Source organism: Corvus hawaiiensis, chromosome 2, assembly GCF_020740725.1.
Source record: "Corvus hawaiiensis isolate bCorHaw1 chromosome 2, bCorHaw1.pri.cur, whole genome shotgun sequence".
In the NCBI taxonomy this organism is placed as follows: domain Eukaryota; kingdom Metazoa; phylum Chordata; class Aves; order Passeriformes; family Corvidae; genus Corvus; species Corvus hawaiiensis.
This window is the reverse complement of record NC_063214.1, coordinates 65,265,620-65,292,249: the sequence shown is the minus strand read 5'-3', so window position 1 is coordinate 65,292,249 and position 26,630 is coordinate 65,265,620. Positions and strand designations below refer to the sequence as shown.

Here is a 26,630-nt window from a genome sequence, read left to right as displayed (position 1 = left end):
CGGACTCATTATAGTCCAAATCAGCAAAGTTCAGCTAACAGCTGATTCCCTTGTAGTACATTCACTTGTTAGTAATAAGGACTGTCACTGAAAGCCTGGGGGCAATTTTCTAAAACCCAGTTTATTATCCAGATCATGAGAGGTAATTCCTGATGGCACCAGCATGCACAGAGCTGGCGGTCAGCTGGCACTAACTGCAAGGAATCCACACGTGCCACGCCTTGTGCACAATACATAAAGGCACATTTCTCAGAGATATCCACTGCCTGTCAGTAACGTACCCTGTCATTAATTCTTATTGCCTAAGTTAATGATAACAAACTCATACTAGCTATTGCGAAAAGTCCATTTCTGCATCTATCTTTTCCGTGCAACTTAGCTTAAATATCCACTCTGCCCTTGCAAGAACACCCCTAGAATACTGTGTCCAAATCTGGAGTCCTCAGTACATGAAAGATGTGGACCTGTTAGAGAGAGTTCAGAGGAAGGCCACAAAATTCGTCAGAGGGCTGGAGTATCTCTACTATGAGTATAGGCTGAGAGAGCTGAGGCTGTTCAGCCTGGAGAAGAGAATGCTCTGTGGAGACCTTATAGCACCTTCCAGTACCTGAAGGGTATTCTGAAAAAGAGGGACAGTGAGTTTTCACACAGGCAGGTTTTGATGGGACAAGGGGAGATGGTTTTAATTGTTTTAAACTAAAAGAAGAGGGATTTAGATTAGATGTGAGGAAGGAATTCTCTGCTTTGAGGGTGGTGAGGCAGTGGAACAGGTTGGCCAAAGAAGCTGTGGATGCCCCATCTCTGGAAGTGTTCAAGGCCAGGTTGGATTGATCCCTGAGAGACCTGATTTGGTGGAAGGTGCCCTTGCCCACGGCAGGATGTTGGGTGTAGGTGATCTTTAAGGTTCCTTCCAACACAAACTGTTCTATGATTCTGTGATTCTGGTTCTATGTACTACTGTCATCTCAGCAGCGACAATATATTGTCTATTTTCATGTGAGAGGGGATTTTCCCCAAAGCCATCTGAGTATACTCTTTGTCTGCTGATACCTTATTTTTCACTGAAAACTTTTTCTCTTCTCCCTGGACTGAGAATTCCTTTCTCTCAGTTCCTTTTTGAAGATTTTCATTAAAAGGATGAGAAATAATGGGTACACAAATACTACAGCTGATATATTTCAGTCTTGACATGCTGAAACAGATAGAGTTTGAAAGAACAAATTACTCTCTACAGTTTTCCTTATTGCATGTTAGGAGAAATTTAGATTGCTATATAAAGATTTAACAAACACATTAAGATGTAAAGACCATTACTTATTAAACTAAAACTGTGATAATGCAACAAACAAATTAAAAATACTGTTGCAAATAAATCAGCAAGTTGATGGTTATTTGATTTAGATTATCAAATTATTCCAACTATGAGTCAAACCCAGTTGTGAGGCTGAGACAAGAAAAAAGTGGAATTGTTTTTTCTAGTCCTGTATTGGGAAAGAAATTGGGTTTGTGTCTCAGTTTAATACAACTATTTTCTTCCCATTTTTTCCATAGTAATAGGGATTTTCTAACAGCGATTCAACTGTCATGACTGCTTTCACGGAGTTATGCATAGACTGGATATTCTCAAGCAAGTACAGAGCCCAAATGAGCTTCCTTAGATACATTTTCACTGCTGTTTTCCCTTTTCCTTAAATGTCATAATTGTTCTAGTAGCTATTCTTTTGCTTTTCTTATTACCTTCCCTATTGCACATAACAACATAAAAACTAAGCAAGAGAAATAAAAGAGTGTTTACTGTGACAGGTTTCTACACAACAGTTGCTCCAGAAAGCACTTCTGTAACTTTGACAGCACTTACTCACATAAAAGACCAATTTGGGAGCTCATTTTAAGGTTTCAGAAAGTATTATCAGAAGTGTTTTTTTCACAAGCACATAAATTCATTCTTTGTGCTTTCATGAGCTGGCAGGACACGAAAAAAGTATTCCCTTAACACAAGGCAAGAAAAAAAAGAAATAGGATACACTTTCACTTCTTGACCTGCAGATCTTTGATGGATACAGGGGCTGCATAGAATAGCTGATACAGTATCTTGCTTAGTTTTTTGACACCTGCATCCACCTAATGGAAAGCAGAGGATTTGTCATCTGTCACACCCAGCTCAGACAGTTCTTGCCTGCTCTTGCAGAGTGTGCAGTATCCAAGACGAGGGTGGGACACTTCTTTTATCTGCTGTGTGTCCACCTTAGGTGTGCCTTCCATCACCCCTGGAGGTGATTCTCACATGCAGTCCTTGATAACAGCAGCAGGCTTCTTAAATATCGGATTAAATAGCACAACCTTAATACTGGGCTGCATGGCCTACGTACAGTTAATACAATCCAGTCATATTTCCCACTTGATAGGCTATAGGGCTGAGATCTCTAGAGGGTCACTAAGCCACCCAGCAACCACCCTTGGAAAAATTCTCTCTTTGATCTGGCAATGAGGTAAGCTCCAAAAATACTACAGCTGAATTCTCTATTATCTGGAGTAAATCAAGACAAACTAATGTCAATCCCCCAAAATGTGATTAGTAGGAAATACATTGCTGGGATACTGAAGAAGCACCACTGAAGTCAGCCAGCATTCAGCATGAGATGGAGCTGAGAACAGAAGAGACTCAGACTCCTTGCTGTGCCCTGTAGCACCCTCTGATCAATGGTTTCTGGCACACGGCTGCAGATCTGAGCTGGCTCTATCTGCTCCCAAAGTGCTGCTGAGGGAGTTAATAAGCCTCCTGGAATTCACTGCCCTGGGAGGAATGATGCAAAGGCATGAGGTTGGCTCTGTGGTGCTCAGCAGGGTGCTGGGACTGAGCCAGAGCAAATGAGCCCGGCTGATCTGCTGAGGGACAGTTAATTGCCTGTGAAACAGGCACCCCAGGACTCTCGGTTCACTCTAAGGAGCAGGCTGAGGCTTGTAGGAGTCATGAATTGATCAATCAGCCACGGAGAAGTAGTTAAAACTGCTTTTGACTTACTGATGCTGACCCTGGAAGCAGTGCAGTTGTGTTCATGCAACGCTCTGTCTGAAGCAACAGCCTCTGCACAGAGCCAGCTCCTGTGCCCCACTCTCCCTGTCGGAGTAACCACCAGCTGGACATTCACCCACTTAACCTCCTGAGCATTAAGTGTATCTTGCATGCAAACCCCAGGCAGAGGAGGAGTGTTTCTACCTTCTCTTAACAAATAAACCGTATTTGAATCAATCTTTTTAAATGACTAATGATCTTGTGAACACTCATACTCATTCATCTTTTTATCAAGAGATGCCAAGCCATATATCCTTGCATGAAGGGAAATTAGGAAAATGTGTTGTAAGATTTTATGAAGGAGTATTTTCATGATCTGCCCAGCAGAAACTGCTTCTACACCTTCTTACACTAAATTCTATTTAACATCACTTAAATGTAAGGTATTTCTTTAACAGACAGTTTTCCCTCCACTCCTCATGGTCTCTCTAGCACTTGCATTTACTGAGACTGCTGGTAGCAAATTTAATGAAATGCTGGCAGCGTTTTTTCAGCAGAAAGACACTTGCTGCAAGATTCCTCTTCCCTGTTTCCTTTCCACCTTTTCTTCTTATTGAAGAGGATGGCAATTTAGTATTTTCCCCCATGCCTTGCAGTTCCTTCTCTAGGCCACCTGCTGGATGTTATCACACCACCATTACCTCTATGACATTGATTTCTGATGAATCTGCCTTAAAAACTGTGACTGTGGTTCTGTTAGATGGGAGTCATTCCACACCTGCAGTCTCATTGACATGAAATTCAATTAATTTTGCATTATGATCAGAAACATAAAATAGATTTGATTTTGCAGAAAGCTGACATTTCAGCCAAGAGAGATGTATATTATACTGATTTATGTGATTAGGGAAAAACACTGTGAGGTGTTTTTCCATTATGGTACCCATCTGCAAGAGAGAGATTCCTATTTATATGAGCAGAGGGAAAGTGCTTTGACCTAGGAATGAAGTAACTTGATTGTCCCCTCTTGCCATTGCTCTGCTGTATGTCTGTATATCTCAGAAAGCTCATTGTGTAGCTAAACCTCAGACCTTCCCTTAGAAAGCTGCCAACTGTCACCTCCCAATTCATCATGAAGTGGCACTGCACACTAACTCTTAGCTAACGTTTTGTCAGAGCTTGACAAAATCACTTTCTTTCAGGAGCCCCACTTGCTCAGGCAGAGTCCTCCTGGAATGAATGTGCAAACAGGATTTTGGATATTTGCTAGGAGGACTAAAGAGTATTCAAACTCTGCTGATAGCCTGGGAAAATGAACCCTGTGGTCATATAATAGGGATGTTTCCCTCTCCAGTTTCTTTTAGAGAATGTGTTGTTTAAGTTATGCATCTCTTGGGTAACTCTTAATTAAAAAAGTATAATCAGTCAGTGATAGCATCACATACTAAGAACAGACATTGCTGTCATTGGGGGATATATTTTTGGATGTGTTTTATATGTCTGCATCTGGATTTTCTTATTCACTATGCCATGAGATGTAAATTACTTCACTTTAAAAAGAACAGCACATATTTTAAGAAATTTAATCCAAAGATAAAGATTTGAAAGTTTTCCTCAAGCCAGAATTATTAAAAAATGAATACTTTGAATCTAGAGCTCTTCATTTATTTTAGGACTTCAGTTTTTGCAGTCACCTGTCAAACATAACTATTAAAAATGACAACATATTAAAAAAGAAAAGTTTGGAAACAAGTTTGTTTGATATGGCAAATAGTTCTTGGCAGTGAAGGAAAGAAGCTGTGATGTGAGCAGTCGTCTTATTTTTGCTTGTTGTAATAAATGCCAACCTACAGATGGAATTCAAGCAGTAATTCAAGACTATTAAATTATCTACTTTAAAAAATGAATCAAGCGAGTCCTCCCTTTTTAAATGCTGTGAAAAAGAAATCATGTTTTTTTTAAACTTGCCAGTAGAAAAGGGGATAAGCGGGAAGTACAATTGATCTCATCTAAAATCTTACCGTTGAGAACATTTATTATGGCATAAGGCAGAAAGGGAGAGAGGTTTATAAATGAAATCCAACTGTCTCTCCAGATGCATTTTGCTGGAAGACTATTCAGAGTGAACCTTTAAAACTTGAATTTGGAAAGCATAAGCCATGCTAAAAATCTAAGCTGATATACTCATTTGTAACAAAATGAATGTGACACATCATGTCTATGACAATATGCAATTTCACCCTGAGAATTCGGTTTTCAGAGGTGATTTAATTTTCTTTAAAACATTATTGAAAACTACAAGACATGGATTAGAATAAATATCTTTGTCCCATATGGGTATTAATTTTGACAATGTTCACCCTACAACTAAAATACAATAGGAAAACCCACTATTTGCTAAGTCATCTATGGAAAGGGTTGGTACATAATTATCTAAATGCTCAGTAGGATTATTACTGTAATGTTTAAAGACTCTGAGCAGGAGATAGGATAAAGGTTAGGAAAATTAGATGACTTATAAATGCTTCATTAAATATTTTTTCATGTATTAACATAACCCAGAAGAAGGACGCTAAGTCAACCTACCACTCTGTAAAGTTTGTACATACAGTGTAAGACATGGTAGAGTCAGACTGCAGTAAGAGGTATGTCCATGGTATGGAGCTGTTTGATAAATGCTGTTGCAGTGTTTGTCTTAGTCCCTAAACTGTGCCTACTAAAGTCATTGGGAATTTTTTACTGCACCTAGAGGCAATGAATAAGGCCTAGATTCTTTACATTTGCTTTTACAATTTGCTTGATATTCTCAAACACAGTGCCGTGCTCCCTGCAATCCTGTGTGTACGCAAATGCACACAGACATGCTCGCTATTAAGACCTAGATGTGGGATTGAATTGCCTGCCTCCACACCCACATGTCTACCAGAATGAGTTGCTGTGCACCTCTCATGTCTCGGGATGTACAGCCTTCATTATCCAAGCTGCATTAAAATCACAGCTCCAACATTGATTTAGCAAAGCGTCTAGTCCTGTGCCGGCTTTAAGCATGAAAGTAGTCCTGGTGAGTTAATGGTGCTCCTCACGTGATTGAACTTGAGCATGTGCTTAATTGCTTGATTTGGGGCCAGAGCACCGAGAACGCTGTGGGACGGAGCTGTGGGCAGGGGAATGTGCTCTGCTAAGGCACACAGGTAGTAATGGCTTGGTTCAAAACTCTTTATTTCCAACAGGCAAAAACTTTGAAGAAGCCAAAAGTTTTTGCGGTTGTTTGAAAGGATCATCATAGCTCAAAATTCAAGGCAATAGGGGGAGCAAGGTGGCAGTACGGACTGGATATAAAACAGAAAAAAATAGGATCAGAAAGAACAAGAAGATTATGAGATATAGAAAAATGTCAAAACTAATAAGAGGAGATTTCAGCTACCCAGACACACAGGAACAGGGACACAATGAGAGAAATAAATCAAGCAACAGTCATGTACTATATCCTCAATGTATTAAAAGGTGGCAAAAAAAGACGAAAGTTCTTACTTTCAACAGTGCAGCTGTTAGGAGACAGAGGTGGAGGACTCACTAATGACCATAATCCAGTTGGATTCATTACTGCAGACTGAACCTACAAGAGGAATAAAAAACCCCCAAGGACTTTGAACGTAGAAGAATGGGGAAGTGCTGGAGGCAATCCAGTGGGTTAAGCGTCTAATGGGAGGTGTGGGAGGAGGGAAGGACAACGGAGGAAATGGAAACTGTTCACAAAGCAATTACAGCATATCCAAGGGTGATACATACTATCCAACAATATGTACACTAGGATGAGAAAAAACCATAGCAAATAAAAACAGGATTGAGAAAAAGATATTGAGAGATAAATAAAAAGGATACATAAGCAGTGTAAAATTTCAGGTGCAGAGGGAGAACAGAAAATTTATACAATTAATTTAAGATAAATGAGCACAAAGATACAAAAAGTGCAAGCAGATAATGAAATTAAATTAGAAATAGGGTGATATCAGAATATATCCCTAGCAGATGTAACAAAAACTCTGCAAAGAAAGCAGAGGGTTTTCAGGGTGAAACCAAAGCAGCATGATACCATGCACTGGTTCAAGCCACATTCGTCATGGCTGACTTTCCCATTCCTGAAAGGTTTAAAACAATTGGAAACACTTGTTTTTAGACAAAGTTTTCTCCATTTACTACACTCTGGGAGAAAGACAATCCTGCTATCCCCATCTCACAGCCACCTTTCCCAGTTCATCCCAGGTGAGTGAAAGGTATTGTGGCAACACATCATCCTTAGCAGACACTGCAAGATGCTCGGGCAGTTGCTTCTTTCACTGCCATTCCACCTCCATATTTCACAAACTGGAAATTAGAAATTACAAGAGGCACTGGGTTTGAAGAGATATTTACAGTTCTAGAAGGACTCATTTGTACTTTCAGGCCAGTTCAAGCAGTAAGATGGGAAACATACCTCGAGTGTAATTTTGGGTGTAATTTTTGGATAGACAGTTTGCCTGGGCCAAAAACATCCCAAGAAGCATCCTGAAAAGTTATAACTACATAAAGTTAAGCTACCATGCCAGAGAGTGTTCCTCTCTATTACGTCAGACTGTTGACATGGGCCCTTGTGAAGAACATTCTTCTAAGGACACTTCTCTTTCTGTCTTCCCACTAACAGCTGAGAAAATCTATGCAAATCTTCCTCCCCAAGCTGGTCCTTGGCCTCTTCCCTTCTCCATCCCCCAGCTAACAATCTAAGCTCATACTACCAAAATAAGGCAAGGGGGGGTGGTTCAGGTCAGAGGACTTTTACTATCTTGGCAGTGTTATAGCTTACAGCATTAACAACTTACATTACAACATTAACAACTACCATCTTTCACATCTACTTGATAAAGTCTTACAGGACTTTATTAACCCATTTCCCAGGAATGGAGCAATTGGCTTTTGAGCTGCCCAAAGTGGTGTTCCTAGAGCCAACCCTTCCTATGTGTTTTCTCCATGGCAACATATTTTTGTCAGAAAGCTATGGCTGTAATTTTAAAAAAACTGGAAAAAGAAACAAAACAATACACCAATAGCCAGCAAAAGCACACTACCTCTAATCAGTGAAGTCACTCTAATCACCTTAATCAGTGAAGTCCACAATAGAAAGTCTTTTGCTAAAAGCAGAAGACTACATCTCCCAATTTACTCCTGTATTTGAACCATAGTGATACATTGCACAGGACAGTGTTGTTAATCACTTCTGTTTAGATGTCTCATTTTGTGAGCAAATTTTATCACGTTTTTTTCATTCAAGATTCTGTACTGTTTTGGAAAGAAAAATGCAATGCAGCCAAAGCCAGTAACAACAATGTTAAATGACAGGTGGCCATTGCTATACAGTTTGAGGAACTGGTCCGGTCAATCGAATGTTGTATTTGGAAACAACAGATAGGAGGGCAGGTACTTCCTTATCACCATTTGTACTGGAACTGCAGCTCCAGTTCTGTTTGAGATGGCACAGCACACAGTGGGATACAGAAATACAATAGTCAGAGAAGCTGCTTAAAGCCACAAGAGAAAGCATGGACTGGTTTGACAAAGATACAAAAAGCTCTTGATATTCATGAGATTCAGTAAGCACTGATATAAAACTTCTTCTGATACTTAACCCTTTATGGTTGTTTTTATTCTCACTGTAGTATGTGCTCACAGTCCTGTGAGCTATTGGAGAAAAAGATGAGAACCATGTACACCAGATATCATAAGGTACCACTTCCCCTGCATGGTATAGCGCACTTAATTCCCTCATGACAGCTCCTAAAATGATGAAATATGTAAAATATATATCTAATACTTGGACATTTTTATTAGACTTGTTTAGTATTTTTCACAATATCAAAGTTGCAAAAACAGATTTCATGTGCTCAGACATCTCTGAGTTCATTCTGTTCTTTCAGAAAAATAAGCATTTATCTCAGATTAGAGTTTTCTTTATGACAAAACAAAACCTGAAAACAACACAACTCTCTTCATTTAAAATCCCAGTGTTAAGAAGAAATACAATCATGTCCTTTATTGATGGTTATACTAAATTACTTTGTTCTTTTGCTTACACATAAAATGTTAACCGCAGTTGAACACATCAAGCTATCTAATGTATAGAGAAGCTGTTGCTCTTTATACAGCTTTCACATGAAAAATATACACATTTAATAGTATAGCTTAGCTCTATTAATGTCACTTAATCAGCACAAAATACACTTGACTAGAGATACCTCTGTCTCTTGTGATGTGAGCCTAGAAACCAGTGTATGTATGGCTTGTCCTTTTTAATTCCAGTCAGTAGCACACCTACTGTATATAAATGTGTCTTGATTTTATTTGCTTTCAAGTTCTGCATCAGTGAGAATCTTCAATAACGGAAGTAAAGCACTTAAAGCTCTGCTCCCCTCTGCACCTTTCAGCAATAAATGAATAAGACCCCAGTTCTAAAGGTAAGGCTAACCCTTTGCTCTAGGAGGGAGACCTTATTTCAGTAGTGTTTCACAGAGATGAAGTTAAAGGGTAAAGGTTTAAATTACTAACTACAATAACTTGTCTTTTTTTTTTCTTGCACAAGTCTCTTTTTTTCCCCACAAAATATTTTGAATTTCAGAACATGGAAAACCAGGACATTTGACATAAACTTTTCATTTGGGGTTTTTTTTAAACAGCTGAATATACACTTTATGTTTTCAGAACAACAGTAAAGGAATTTGAAAAAAAATACTTTGCTAAAACTGTAATTAAAAAAAAAGATCTTTCCTAAAAGCTTTTTTAGATGAACTAAATTGTACTGGACATATATAAATAAAAAAGAGCAAAGAAGAACATGAACATATATTACTAGTGTAATTCATCAAAAACAGTTGACACTTCAATCTAATCCAGAAATGAAAACACAGAACTTTATAGAGTTATAGGAAGTAAGCAATTTAAGCGTACCATGGCACAAGGTCATCTAACAATGAAGACAGGAAGATGTTCTCTTTTTATTTGCTCTCCTTCACTCCTTTAATCCTTCTGAATCTATCAAGTACAGATTAATATAAATCTTTTTAACAGCCAGAGGTGATCTTGAAATCAGATGATTAATAGTAGTGGTTCAAGTTTTGTATAACAAGTCTATCTTTTTATTTTAATATAAAATGAAAGGGTACTTTATGTAACTAAGCTATCGCTCTGGGAAAGGGGTTTTTATCCATAATAAAGTAATGTAGGTCTTAACTAATTAGTTCATCACTTTAAAATGTAATTTTTTGGTAAAACTCACTGAAATTGTTCATCTTCCTTAAAAGGGTGCTGATGTGGAAAAAAACAATTCTCAGAATACACTCACCACTGCTCATTCAAAACACTCACTTGCCGAGTCATTCTCCACATAGTTCAGAGCTAAATGTATGAAGCCAAGGAAATGCACTCAATTTGCTTTGAAAGTAAACCTCCAAGGCAATTTCATAAGCAAAAATCATATTCATGTCATACAGATACTGTGGTTTAGTTTATGATTCCAATTTGGCCTGGAGAGCTTTCAATACTCTAGAAAAAATACTTCACCAATCTATATGTAAATACTTCAGTAAAACCACTGAACAGTGATCAAGTTCAGTATTAATGTCACAAATTAAAGATGGCATCTGAAAATGTACTGTCTAGAAGAATGATCAGAGTTCACGCTGAAGAATAATCTGTGTTTTCAGCAGCCTATAAGCACCATGGAAAAAAAACATGGTGTTGCAGTCATTAAGTTACAGTGTTATATAAAAAGAATACACTAAATACTGAAATACAGCCAGTGGTTTGGTGGCAGCAGGGTGGGTAGCAGGCAATCACCTGAAAATGCCAGCCTAAAGAAACTCATGGTAGGACTAGCAGACCTATGTTGTACAGTTCAAATTGGCAAATAAATATACTTTACGGGCTTGCATTTCTATTATACACTATTAAAGAAGAAAAAATCAACCAAGTAACCCAAATAAGCTCTCAATTTCTAACTATTTGGTTGTCTCAGTGAAAGTGTGTTTATTTAAGCAGATGCGACGGCACATTTGTTTGCCCCAGGGGAGAGTGGGAAGAATTAGCCAAATATCCTGTTGAAGTCCTATCAAGAGGCAAAGAAAGTTGTACTGGAGGAAGGTACAACCATTCCCATACTTTCCAATGGTTTAGGGGTTTTGTAGCTCCAAGACACATTTACTGTCACTTGTTTACACCACTGCCCACCTCCACGTAGGCCTGCATTGCCCTGGGACTCAGCTTTCACACAGCAGCATGGAGAGAAGCCAGCTGGAAGGGGAAAGTCTCTCAACTGTTCTTGCTCCTGCTTCTCTCCCTTGGCTTCACTGTCTTATTTTGAGTCTTCTGGATGTGGGACACAGGTTCAGGCAGTATAACTCCTCAAAGCAGTCACTAAGTTGGCATGTAGGTTAGCTACAAGACATATGGGGCAGGATTCAGGTCCAGACCATAGATACCTAAATAGAGGTGACCACCTATGCACTAGATACACAAGGTCTCACTTCAGATAACAAAGGTTAATTTGGTGCCCACACAAAGCTGCTCAGTTTCATTTTAGATGGATGCCCTAAGGTCTCAAAGACATCAGCCAAAGGTTAGCAGATGAATACAGAACTTACAGAAGATCCTCAATTGCAACTGGTATCAGTAATAGCAACTGGCATTAGAGCAGTATCCTACAGGTCTCAAACGACACTACAGGGCCACAGCAATGTCACATTTCCCTGCCTTTCTTTCATAAACCTTGTCACTGCACAACCTATTACCTAAACTCTATTACATAAATAGCATAAACAGAAGAGGAAATCGTTCATCCATCCACAATTCCTCATTGCTGGACCTTGTTGGACCAACCCAGCATAAAGAGCAGGAAGCATCTGAGACATGTACTGTCTGGCAAGGCAATTTTCACACAGAAATTCATAAGGGAAAGGAGGGTGCTCCACTTTTCAGTGCAAGGTAATTCCAAAATGGTTTTAAATTGCAAGGTGCTAAGAGTCAGAGACATTCTCCTGGAGAGATGAGCTGCCACATCTCTCACTGCAGTGTCAGCATGGAGGTGGGCACACAGGGAAGCGCTCTGGGCAGCTCTGCCATTTCAGACAGGACAGGACAACTCTGCAGCAACAACCAAGAACAAAAACTTAACAGACAAAAGTAAATGATGAAAAAAACATTTTTCTGTTGCTTTTCTTAACGTACATTAATGAATTAGATATTCCTCTAAATGCTGTTGTGTCTAGGCATTAGATATCTGCTGATTTTTGGTATGATGCATGAAAGAACTGAACTGGAGGAAGAGGCCATCAGAGCCTTCTGACCCATTTTTAAAAGAGTTATTCTGTATGCTGTGAACGACATGGGATTTGGCATGCAGTTAGCCTGAGAGGAAAGTAGGAAAATGGCTACTGCAAAGCCAGAGGGGTAAAAAGTAGCATAAAAGCCAATGAATATATGCAAAGAAAGATATGAAGGTCGCTGAGAAAGGAAATCTAAACTTGATGTGAAAGTCTAGTGTCAGATATCATGATAATTAAGCAATTCCTAGGAGACTGAAAATCTGCAGGAACCAACTTGCCTTGCTTGAATACAGTCAGTATAGGAGATCTCCTTTGGATCAGAACCAATCAGCTGCAACCTTCTCTCTGCTTACTCCCTATTTCCCATGCGGCAAAGGAAAGGTAACAAAACACAGCTCAGAAGGTAAAACAGTTTTCACCCACAAATACAAACAGAAAGGAAGCCTGGTGTAGTCATTCTGTGATGTGGGTGAAGAGGTCTCTTCTCTCCCAAAATTTGTATCTGATAAACAAAAACAGGAGACATGACAGCAAGGAAGCACACTAAAAGTACTCACCACAAAGCACAAATTCTATTTACAATTATATTGTAACTGCTTTTAGCTGACTTCAATCCTTCCCAACTGGAATTCACCCAAACAATACATTACAGTACAAAATATTTTATAGATGTTATCTAGAACAGGAAGTTGTGGCACCTACCCATGGCCAGTGTGCAAGGTATGTGCAATAGGGAGGACCATTTGTCCTCATGAAAATGATTTGACGTCAATATGTTACAATAGTCTATGATACTGCAAATTTGTAATACTTTAAACAATGCCCCAGATTTGCCTATGGTTCCAGATGTTCATTTTAAACTCACTATTTTATAACAGTACAAAGGGAGTTTAACTTGTCAAGTGGCTGGCAAAGCTGAAAATGAAATATCGTAAGAAAATATGTCAGAGGTAGACCTTTTTGACCCAAACTTCTCTTTGGTCAGCAGAACAATTTGTCTCACCAGTCACTGTATAGGCTGCATCAGTCGTATAGCTGATGTTTTTTCTGGACTTGCATCAAACAATCTCAGCACATTAATCAGGATATTCTTAAATCTCTGTGCTTTCATGCTAAATCCAAGTGTTTCCTTTTCATGTGCACTCAACAAATAGACATTCATAACCTCAGAACATAAAAATATGATGGATTTTATCTTGAAGGACCTAGAATAATTAAATGCAACCAACTTGTTTCTGGTTTCTGAAAGGTTTCCCTTCAGCTCTGCCTCAAGGATGTGACATATTTGCTGTTTTTCTCAGTTTTGATTTCTTTAGCTTTGTCAGGGAAAGCAATGCTGCTATACATCACACAAAATAGTGATACAGTAGGGAGACATGAGTGACAAAATCCAGCAGAGAAAAAGAGTTCAAATAAAAGTTTTCATATCTTAATCCCTACAGGATTTTGCCAATAACATAAAAAATGTTAAGACTTGGCAAATACTATTAACCAGAATTTGCTTTCCTTAAAGAATAGAAAAAAATTTCTTACCTCAGAAAAGGATGAGCAGTCAACAAAAAAACCTCATCATCATTAGGAATGCAAATTCAGGGTAAATTTATCCAATGACTTTACTGAAGAAAAACTGCAGAAGTCAAAGTCTGGAAGCGAAAGATCCAAAATCCATACTGCTGTCCACTGTTCATTTTTTACATGCATTTTATTTCACCCTATGCATCCATGTAATTCTGTGGTATCTGCCATCACTGTATCCAAGAACCTCCTAAGCACTTAAAATCCATTTTTTTTTCATTTCCCTGCTTGAAGAAATAGTTTGACTCTTTTATGCTCCTACACATATGACAATTTAGAACAATTAGGTGAAGGACCTCTTTTGAAATGTTCTGTTCTAAACACAATAATCTGCATGGGTAGTGTCTTGGAAGAGTGGCAAGTACAGAGTGCTCTCAGGTGACCTTGGCAGCACCAGGCCAGCATGGCGAGCAAGGGCCTGGCAGCACCAGGCACAGCTAACACAAACACCACCATATTGGCTCATTCCGAATCCGTGCTTCCCAGCAATCCCAAATAATTTCAAACTGTGAGTGCAAACAACTGCAGGAGAAGGAGCTATTTACACACACATCCCCCACAGGGAAAAAGACTACAAACTGTTACTGTTCTTTAGGAATTAATTATAGCTGTTTTGTTTTTCTCATCTCCATCAAATAGCAATATTATTTATCGTGTCATTTGATTCATGGTTGTGCTTGTCAAGTCCAGGCAGATGCCCAAGCTAATAAAAATTCCAACTAACAAGTAGAATATATACAATATCAGTTTTTAAAAGCTAGACACTCTTCCTTCGGAATAATTGCTCTACTCAAGATCTCATTTTGATAGGCTATAATAGCTGAATAAACAAAACTAACTAGATTAAAATTTGATCATGCAGACACCACTAGATCATGATTACATTCTTCAGTGAAGGAAGGATTGTTTTAAAGAAAAATATGAAGACATATCAGATACAAAACCCCATATGAAGTAAAAACTATCTGTAAATACAAAGTAAATACTTTTACAAAACAGCAGAGAGATCCATTTAATCATTGGCATATAGCTGCTTCTGTAAATCCTGGGTAAGTTAAGATCATAAAATCAATTAAATTATATTACTGCTAATATCCCAGTTCCCATCGTTATTTCTGATATTCCAATTTCTAACTGTCAGCCACATTGAAATTCAAGGATACATACGTGGTATCCACACTCAGTTCTTATCGCTGAATACTGGCATTTGAAGCTTGGTCCTTTTTGTCATCAGAAGATGGAAAAGCCTATGGAGACCAAAGATAAAGAGATACTGCTAAGAAGATAGAGCATCTGGATAACTAAATGAGGGGACAAAAGCAGTGTAAGGATTATGTTGATAATAGATCTCAGCCAGATGTTCACTGACTTTTTCTGCCTTTTAAAAGCAGTGAAGCTTGCCTAAGTGAGACATTTTCAATAGTACTACTGTACCTTGGGGATTCTGAATAAAATTGCTGCTTGCAAATGTTGTGTACTTGAGGTTTTTTCCCCTAAGAATGACAAATTTAGTAGTTACTCATTTTTATTTCTAGTCTGTGTTTCATATTTTGTTAGGTTTCTTACAACTACTTTTCATCTACTACAGCAGTCTATATGTACAACCAACTGTCCCTTGCCAGGAGGAGAATGAAGCATCTTCAACCCCAGTTTCCTGCTTTGCTTGGATTCAGAGACATCGTCATGAATAAACATACTACCCTGATGGGAAGTATTGAGCTCAAAATTGTAAAGAAAATCTGGGGTTTATTTTAATGTCATCACAGTTCATAGAAAAAAAAAAATAGTTGAGTGCAATATTCACAGAACCCTGTGCAGGGAACAGAGCAAAAATGGTGCTATTTAAAGAACAGACTGCACTCTACACAGTGTCAACACTTGCCTGTTGATACTTGCTGTTACACACCACATCTTGGTTTTGTTGACCACCTAGACATATAAAATGGCTTTCTTTATGTGGAAGACAGGGCTTCCTGGGAGCACAGAGGCCTCTCTAGAAGCTTTGTTTTCCACTCATTTCCTTCATTGTATAGGAATGTTCATCCTATTTTGTTCCACTGGTGTTTGGATGTGTCCTGCTTCCACTCATCCAAAGCATTAACTTTTTTTCTCTCAAAACAGCATTCAGATTTCCTCCCAAATCAGAGATGCTGTCCCCAATTATCTTCAACCTGTTGGAATTCAGCAGATGAATCTGCCAGTGTACCTGCAACTCAGCACTGCTGAGGCTACATCTGGACCATTGAGATCCCCAGTGCAAGATGGAAATTTGCTGGAGTGAGTCCAGTGAAAGAAAACAGTTTAAGGGACTGGAGCATCTTTCATAGAGGATATGTTGGGAGAGACAGGACTGTTTAGCCCAGCGAAGAGAATGATCAGAAGAGTGTTACCAATGTATTTAAATACCTGATGGATGGAAATAAAGATGAGAGACAGGTTCTTCTCCATAGTGACTAAGAAGAGGCAATGGCACAAGATGAAACACATGAAGTTACATTGGAACACAAGACAACACTTTTTTTTTTTACTGTGAGCATGATCAGAAACTGGCATAGGTGGCCAAGAGAAATTATGAGGTCTCCATCTGAGCAGATATCTACACTGTGCCTGGACACAGACCTGGGCAACTTGCTATAGCTGCCCCTGCCCTGAGCTGGTGATTGAACAGGATGATCTCGAGAGGTCCCTTCCTACCACAACTATTCCGTGACTCTGTGAATCAGTCAAGATTCTTGTTACAGACTCACAAGAGAACTGATATTGAACTAAATTAAGAGTTTTACAAAAATATGGAAAAAGTTTATCTGAAATTCTATATTGTCTATATTTTTTACATACAGTAACTGACATCAACAGAAATGCAACTCTTGTGTGTAAAGGCCTATGCATGACAGATAAAACCAGCTAAACTAGATGTGAGTCCCTTTTTCCTATATAGGCATCAGTATTTTTACCAGATATCCTAAATACTTTTCTTAAAAGTAGGTTCTATCAAATAGAAGCTATTTATCTCTTTCATAAGGTTAGGCAAATAATCCATTCAGAATTAACATGCAGCATCTATCCCCAAGAATATTTTGTAGGAAATTATTTTAAAATAAGATTCAAATCTTTATAATTAAGAAGGGCAAATATATTAGTAAGAATAAAGAGATACATTTCTAATCTCCAAGTTATACTAATTACTCTGTGATTTTTGTAATTTACTTCAGAAGCAGCAGAACAATGCAGTTTTCTTCACATGCATGACCATCCTTCTCATTTATGTGCTTGACACATTGCAACTGGATATTTATTCTTACAGCAAACTTTAATGGCATTGAGATTGTAAGTGCGTATCTTTCATTTAAATAAATTCACACTTTTAAAACCACAATGTTTATAAATATTTTTCTTTACAAATAACATTTATAGAACTCTCAAAACTCAGCCTATTATTGTTTGAAATATTTGTTAGATACATAATTACAGGAGATTAAGGGGATGACTTTGCTTCAGACCAAACTTCGTATTTCCTTTTTGTCTTTGCTTTTTTTGTCCACATGCTAAATATCATATACATTTGAACCCTGTAGTTAACAGACACATCAAATACATTTTTACATCTAGGAGAGAACTGTACGAATTCAGTTTGTTACTGCCTCTCTTCACTCAGCTAACATAAGGAAGAACCACTTGATAACACCAGAGCTGTGCAATCATGGCTATTGCACAGTGTGTGTACAGCACACTGAGACTCTCCCTGTGCTCAGGTGAGGCATTAGACAGGGCATGCCCAGATTAGACAGTGCAGCAGCCAGCAGAGAGTCCTAAGGTAGCTCAAAACGAGATGAGGGCAAGTGACTTGCTAACACAGCCTCACTGCTTTAAATAAGCAGCTCCTTTGTAGTAGGTACGGGAGCTCTACGGGCTCCCTGTTTCCCTGGTTTTTCACCCGGAACAGGTTCCAGCACCTCTCATACTACCCTACCAGATGCTGACAGGCGCATCTTGGAAAATGAGTCACAGCTTGAGACAGGAAAGAGGAATTTTCCCAGGGACCTGCAGGTGGCAGAGCACGGAATTCTGTGGGGCTGCGGGCAGGGGAATTGAACAGCAGTGGGGAGGGATAAGCCGTGAATGCAAGACAGAAGAAACCCATGGGTGTCAGGAATCCTTTCAGATTTAAGAGTGAAACTGTGACAGTCATGAAACTTCGGCATTTTCTTTTTGCACTTTGTTCCTAACTTCAACCACTGCCTTCTGAGCACTGTCCTACTCCCCATCTTTGTCATTTGTCTTTTGTGTGCCTTCACTGTGCTACTTTTACAGGCTCCCCAATAGCATGTCCTCCTCAAATGTACTATTTAAAAAAAAAAAAAAAAAGGGAAAAGAAGCACAGTTCCTATGCCGCTACTTCCTAAAACTTACCAAAATCCCATGTCAATAAGCTCACACAGATTTCCATATTTGATGTCCACAATTCCCTTGGCTTTAGTAACCCTCCATTTCATATCCCCAAAACCACACCTATGTACTGAAGCAGCTGACTGATTTGCACTATTATGAGGAAACATGATTTGAAACTTTTCAAATGTAACTGATCTGGTGTAAAGATAGAAATATTGGAAAGCTTTTTCCTGTGAGGACTCACAACATTGTAGGCTACGTTCTATCAGCAATACCAGTTTCCTGCAGTCAGAGTCAGAAACCTTCACTACAGTCACAGCTAATAGGCAGTATTTCTTCACACTGAAGGAGTACACAATTCTGCTTCTTAAAAGTACAGAGTGCAAGGGATGGTTGGAAAGAAAAAGAAACCTCAATAAAGGAATACATTCTATATTCTTTGTCACAGAACTTCAGCACATGTGCCAGTGCCAAGACCCACATCAGAACAGGATGCACCATATACACTAGGTTCAGAAATACATACTGGAACAGGAAATATGTTGCCCTGGCATAGCAGCCCTCCTCTGTGTATGCTTTTTCCAATCACATGAATATAAGGGACTAGAGCAGCTTCTGCCTCCACTAATAATCTAAGCTCAGTGTCTTTTCAGACAGTGTCAGTAGAAGAGATTGACCTGATACTAATCAAGCAGTATCTTTGAAGTAGGCCGAGCTCTGCCTGTTTTGTTTCACAGAGGCTTATAAGACAACACTGACCAGTAACAGCTTTTGTCTCATTCTGGCTGCATACAGCAAAGTAGCAAAGGTGACAATATCTATGTCACTCAAGACATCAGTGTTTGTGGGCTTACTTTACTCATCTTCTCGAAATCCTCATTGATCTTATGTCATTGTCTCAGAAAGTCAATAGGCCATTGCTAGTCAGAACAAATAGCAATTGCACCTAAAAAACAATTAATCTTGTGAGTGTCTTAAAATGCCTTGGGTGTCATGGCTAAGTCGAACATTAAAAACGAAGAGGGTTCATCTGAATTGCAATGGCATCATTAATTAGTATCAATAGCTTGTATTAATTCTTATTAATAAAATAATTGTACTTCTCCTAAGTGGCTAAGCATTTGTCAATAGCAAGATAAAAGACATTTACTAAGGGGCATATTCTGGCACATTTTTACCTGAAATATTTTCTTCCTTAAGTCTGTATTTGTGATATTGTTGATTGTTTAACAAAATACCTTCAACTCACTATCTATTACACTCACTACATATCATTTACTCACTGCATAATTATGAAGAATAACAAGGAGGTGCCACTTTACAGACTATAGATACTTAATGCCTGTGGTGCTACTGCAAGGCAAGTAACTTTGCAGATCTTTTAGACAGAGCAAAAAGTTATGGATAGTCAATCAGTGACAGAACTAGAGACCATGTCTAATTCTGTCTTGTAGGTGTGGTGGGTCAGTAGTGGTTAACAGCCAAACTCCCATCCAACTGCTCACTCAGCCCTCTGCTCAGCTGGACAGGGGAGAAAATATGATGAGAAAGCTCATGGGTTGAGATGAGGACGGGAAAATTGCCCCCCAGTTACTGACATAGGCAAAACAGATTTGACTTGTGGAAAATTAATTCAATGTTTTAACAATTGAATAGAATGGTAAGAAACAAAGACAAAACTAAAAACAACTGCCCCCCTCCCAAACCTGCCTTTTTCCCAGGCTCCACATCAGTCCTTCATTCCCAGCTCCTCTCCCTCCTCCTCCTCCTTGCATGATACAGAGGATAGGGAGTGGAGATTGAAGTCAGTCCATAAGAGCCCCACTGCATGACTCCTTCCTCCTTACACTTTTCCCATGCCTCACCATGGCCTCCTCCAGGGGCTGCAGGAGAACCTCTGCTCCTGTTCTGGGACACCTCTCTCCCTCCTCCTTCTCTCATTTTGGTGCCTTCAGGGCTGTTTCTCTCATGTTTTCCCCTCAATCCTCACTGCATGTGCAGCATTTTACCCGTTTTAAAGTATCTTCTCCCTAAGATGCCACTCCCTTGGCTGCAGGGCCCAGAACCGGCTGTGTCCAGCACGCAGCAGCCCTGGACACTCCTTGCAGTGGCTGCCCTGCAGCCCCTGCTGCCAGCAGCCCACCACAGACACCCAGTACAGAATGACACCAGCGTACGTGACAGGCATCTCTACTCAAGTGTAAAGGAGAGAATCAGTCTCCCAGCTCCCATTCCCTGCATGACCCATGGTGTCCAATAGTACAGATACAAGAACAACAGAAGAGGGATTGAAAGTGCAAAGCCTGCCCCACATAGATTCAGGGCCCTCTCCTTAAAATACCCTTCTTGGAGGGTCATCCTATCTCTACCTCTTTTTCTTTAACATCAAAACTTTTAGGAGGGTTGGATTTATTTTCTTGCTCCAACACTTCTAGCTAAACTGAAGTAGAAACACAGCTTTGGTTCACATAAATTGACAAGCAGCAAATGCCCCGGGCTGATTCCACAGGCCCACACGTGGCAAGAGTCAACCTGGAACCATGTATGGACCAGACGAGTTCTATCCTGTGGAGAGCAGCACCCCTCTAACACTTTTCAGCTGGTGAGGATGGCTCTGCCTCCACTGGGAGCTATGGTGTAGACCCACACTTCTCTCCAAGTGTATGCTCTCTTCGAGTATCATGCTTTGCCAGGGCTGGTGCTAGCCTGTTTGCTACCACACTTACTGTGGGAGAAAATCAAGACTTAGAAACTTTTTCCTAGCTGTTGTAAACTTCTGGTGGAAATGAACCCCAGTAGACCAAAGGTAAGATGTCCATCTGATGGAGACCACCCTATCACAAAACCCACCTTGCCATGTTCTCCTGCTGAACACGAAACACTTTTATATCTGTGACTACAGGAAATAGCTTTTCAATCTCTGTGGCTCAGGTGCTTGTTCAGGTTCTTCCTCCTTCAGTTAATTCTCTGCATTTTGAATTTCTTCATTCTGCCCCTCACCCCACACCTGATTCTTACCAACTGTTCTACTACTGAACTTTTGTAATTAATTTTACAGAATGAAAAACTGCAGAAACCAGCTCAGAATCAGGAGATTTGCAACAACTGACTATGCTTATTACCTACAGAAATATAAATGCCCAAAGAAGATAAAATTTTCATCATAATAATGAAGAAAATGTGAGAGAATGTAATTTTAAAATTCCAGTACTTATTAACTAAACAATTCAAGTGGGGGAATTGAAATTTACATGAAATAATTAGAAATACTAAGTATTCTTGAAACTCTCAAAATACATTTTAAGTGTGAAAAGTTCATGCATCCCCATGCAATATTACTATGAAAAAATGGTTTCAATATTAAAATCCTATCACTGCAATGCATATGTCATTTTTGTTGCTGTAATATAGATTTTTACAATGATCAATTCGCAATTATTAGCCTGAAAAGCATCTCAACAGACAGAAATAGAGATGAATACCTCATTGCTATAGAGCCAACATCAAGTACTTTAGTAATTTTTTTCCTTTTCTTTCAAAGGAGGAAATTAAACCTCTGCTTATAAGATTTAGTGGTCCTTCAAAAAACAAAGGCATTAGAATGAGTGACACATGATCAAAAAAAGTGTATTTGGAGTGTCAGAGCAGTTAATAAGCTGTTGGACTTTGAGATATTAAAACAATAAATTTAAGATACAAATTCATGAACAAAAAGAGCTGTGAAATGGTAGGCAAGTGCTCTATAGCATTCCATTTATTTGCTTTATGACAGTGAGTCCATGTATATTACAATTCAAATCAAAATCCATTATGGAGACAGAGGGAAAAAAGGTGGGGGAGTGGGACCCTGTTTTAGGGGACAAACTGTAAGAGGGATCAGATAAAGTGAGGAAGAAGAAAAAACGGAATTAAAGTGTCAGACTTCACCTTCATCATTTTACTTCTATCTTCCCTTATCTTACTGATTTGTATTTAACTGCTGGGGTAAGGATTAATCTTTCAACTTTGAATACATAAAATCCACCAACTATTTTTGTTACTTATTCTTGCATGTAAAAATCATGTAAACAGCACAAGATTAGTGAGTTATGTTGCTTACATTATAAAAATCAGCCACATGGCATTGTGTTTTCCCAATTCATTATTATTACACAGAGTCACAGATTATCACACTGGGAAATGCTATTGAAAAATCATAAACCAAAAAAAATCCAGAGGAAAATGTCGTGTAAAGCTTTAAGAGACATGGGTTTCTGGTGGATAAAAAGCTGGGCAGGGGTCAGCAATGTGCATTTGCAGCCCAGGAAGCCAACTGCACCCTGGGCCTCATCAAAAGGAGTGTGGCCACCAGGTCGAAGGAGGTGATTCTGCCCCTCTGCTATATCCTCATGAAGCCTCACCTGGAGAACCATGTCCAAATCTGGGGCAGAGGAAAGACATGGACCTGTTGGAGTAGAACCAGAGGAGAGGCATGAAGGACCTCTCCTATGAAGACAGGCTGAGTGAGTTCAGTTGAGGTTGTTCAGTTGGGAGAAGACTCTGGAAAGACCTCACTACAGCTTTTCAGTACTTAAAGGAGTTTATCAAAAAGGTGGAGAGCAACTTTTCACACAGGCAGACAGCAACAGGACAAGGGAGAATGGTTTTAAACTAAAATAGGAGAGATTTAGGTTAAATGTTAGAAGGAAATTCCTTACTGTGATGGTGGTGAGGCATAAGAACAGGCTGCCCAGAGAAGTTGTAGATGTCCCATCCATGGAAGTGTTTCAAGGCTAGGATGATGAACTAGGGCTAGGGACTATGAACAACCTGGTCCAGTGGTTGGTATCCCTGACCATAGCTGGGGAGTTGAAACTAGATGATCTTTAAGGTCCCTTCCAACCCAAATCATTTTATACTATGATATGGGCAATTTTTTGCATGAAAACTTTCAAACTATCAAAACAATGTTCATCAACCAAACCAGCAAGGTTCTAAAATGCAAGCTGTCCAACAGTTTTCACAAATGTGTAGACTTCATAGTTAAAGAAATACATCTTTGGAGGAATTAAGGAATGTTAGTGACCTGAATTTGCAAGTGTTACCTAGAAGAATCCCTTCTAGGGGGGCTGAGATAATGAGAGAAAACACAAAGCACTTTTTTGAAAATTTTTCAAGTAAATAATGAATCTAGGTATCATTACAGATTAGAAGAAATCTATGAGGGAGAATAACCAAGGTGATAGAAAAGAAGATGCACTAAAAAGTTAAACACGTTTGCTGAAAAAAAAAAAAAAAAAAAAAGGCAGTCAATTCCAAACCCTTCCTTTTATGCAACTATATCTTTAATGCCAGAGATCCTTCCAGCAACACAGCAAGATGAAGAAGGCTCTAAGATCTGTGTTGACCACGCGAAATATACATTGCTTTAGAACCTGGACTAGGAGTAAGACCAATTAATGGGTGACAAACACACCTCAGCAATGAAGATCACAGAACTCAACTGTATAACACTGCCTCAGAAAAGGACTTCAAATTTTCTTCTTTGTCTTTGGGATTACAAGTGCAGGCTATCTGCAGTCTTTCTAATAAATAAAGCATCAAACAGAACACAACGAAAAGTAAATGGGTCAATTGCTGTGTGAGGTCAAAAAACCAGCTTTACCCATTGACTTAAACAGTATTGCACTGGGTGCAAATTAGGATTAGTATTTGAGTAATTCTGTACCAGACAGTCAATTTGTATGATGAAAATAGAACTCGCCTACTCAATACTCTATTTACAATTGCAAATGAAGGATGAGATTGATAAATCATCCAATTTCTGCCAACTTCTACACAAATAAGTTACCTATAGGCCAGAATTAATTTGTTGCAATGACATTGCAAGGTCAGGTGTCCCAAGGAAGCAATGTGCTAATCCCTCCACAAAGGGATGATGGCAGTCATTTATTTGTCCTCTTTGGGCTCAGAACTGATGTCTTTAGCAACTTTTTTTGACATGAAGAGGTGATGGTAGGTCATATGAGAAGGTTCTGAACCAGCAATTTTATAGTGACCTGCATACTGAATGGAGAAGAGCAGTAGTTGCATTCCCAGTATTACTGCTGGTTCAAAGACTGTGAAAATGGAATTTAGAGAGCAAATTTGCATCCCTGCATAATCTCACATGCCAGGCTGTTGTAGGGAATAGGTGAATATAAAACTCCTATCTGCATTCTTCATATGTAATTTTAACATACTCTTTTCACCTGGGAAGTCTGGCTCAATGAATCACTTGTCTTATCTAAACTCTTCTGCCTTAAAAGTTTGATGAAGGAGTATGAAAAACTACAAAATCTCTCTGTGGGAAGAGGAAAAGCAAAACAAAAAGTTAAAGAAGAACTAAGCTCTTCCTTAGCTACTGCCAAGTATCAAATTAGTTTCTGTTCATTTGAAGACTCACTTTGTATTAACTTTTTTTCTGACATTATAGGAAACAGAACTTGCCTGAGGCTTCATCCTTTAAAGACTGTTTCTGAGATGTTCTGTAATTGTTGGTTGTCATGAGGTTGCCTTGCTCTTGGATCACAGTTTGTGAAGAGAAAAATCTGAACAAACATATTATTTTTAAAACCACGATGGTACAGGATAGCAAAATGTCATTCATGTCCCATTTCTGCACAGTGATCTTTTCCCTGCATTCGTGAGATATATACATAATGGTATGCTTAAAGGGAAAAATGTGTTTGAAAGAAAAAGACCCTGTTCAACAGTTTAAAATGCAAAACAAATCCTATTTACCAGAAAAAGAAATCCGTATCAATGCCTATGATTCTCCTCGCCTCCAGATTGTGATGGAAAAAATGAGGCAGTTAAAACAAAAACAGAAAGTTGTTTTTAAGTTTGCTTGGAGCACTGAGATGGAAGGACACTAGAGTGTAACTTAACAATTAATCCTGATTCTGTTCCTTATTGGACACACTGGCAAGTCAGTGAGGATCTGTTCATATAGCTCTTAACTGAATTTATGACTGGGTAATGAAATTGTTGACCCTGAATGCAGGTGTTTCTAAACAGTGCAGAGGAGCAACTGTTAGTAACCATGAACAGTAATCTTAGAAAACCATATTTCACACTGTGGAAAAAAAAAAAAAAGAAGTATGAGATTTACTCTGTACCTGTCACAAACATAAAAGTTAAAAGGAAGCAATATTAAAGTAAGTGCTCAGGTTCTGTCTCTATTCAATGGAGAGAAGTGTGGCCTTCAAAAAACTTCTAAAGGGAAATTTCAGGCACCTAATTCTGGTTTCTAAGTGCAAACACCCTTATCCCTTTTTATCTTGGCATTTTTTTCCTGCTACTTTGGTGAGAAAGAAAGCCCTTTGTCATTACATCCCTGGAGACTGCTGGGAGTATAAAGGCCAAGGAAGTGGTTGAGTTCCCATCCCTGGAGGTCTTTAAAAGACATGTAGATGCTTAGGGATGGTTTAGTGGTGGACTCGGGTGGGACTCGATCTTTAGGATCTTTTCCAGTATAAACAATTCTGTGATTACATAGGTCATTGGTCATTACATAGGTATTGAAGGCAGGACCTTGTAACTCAGTTGCACAGTTTGAGAGATGTAAGAAGAGGAAGACTGGAGGCTTTTTCTGCAGGAGGACATCCTAAGACAAACTGATCCATATACTTACTTACCATCCTTCTAGGAACATTTTCTCCAGAAACACATTGTCTGGTGAGCACCTATGGAACTGCATGACAGAACACTAATACAAACACAAACAAATAGTTGCAGCTGCAAATACAGTCTTGAACAAAACTTTTTATCTTCTTCCCACTAGAACAACCAACCAACTAACCAAATGTGCAGGTACCAGATAGGCCATGTCACTCCTTGGGCTTCAAACCACAGCAAACTCATAGCTGTGTTACTGACTCCTTTAGGCAATTAGGGAACAATATTTTTGTGAGTAGTGCCAGAGTTTCCTCACTTAGAAGATGGTATATTACTATGTATCAGGTATCTGACATAACTGATGAAATACTGAGGTATGGCTTTAGCTATCTTGCAGAATTAAGACCAATGAGTCTGAAAGTCATTCCTTTATGAGAGCTGTTAGGCCAGTAAATATTATGAAACATATAATTTGTTTTTATAAAAGCAGACCTCTATGACTGAAAAAAAAAAACCTCTAAGTCTTGTATGTTTTAAATCCTAAGTAAGTTATCTGGGAAAGCACGTTTGAGAATGCAAGAACTTGTGCAATATCATGTCACTTTTCAAATTACAAGTTATGAATTTATGCTGCACAGTTAAACAATTTTTGTAGCTTTTCAGCCTGA

General features: G+C 38.9%; 1 long non-coding RNA gene across 1 annotated transcript in view; it reads right to left on the bottom strand.

The window, feature by feature from the left end:
* Positions 1-9,922: 9,922 nt before the first annotated feature.
* Positions 9,923-26,630, bottom strand: part of LOC125321974 — a 35,009-nt gene continuing 18,301 nt past the window's right edge. The window contains exons 3-5 of the long non-coding RNA XR_007201795.1: positions 15,103-15,182; positions 13,894-14,003; positions 9,923-12,862 (exon numbers count right to left, since the gene is read on the bottom strand). This is a non-coding gene — a long non-coding RNA (uncharacterized LOC125321974). The remainder of the gene's footprint in view (positions 12,863-13,893; positions 14,004-15,102; positions 15,183-26,630) is intronic.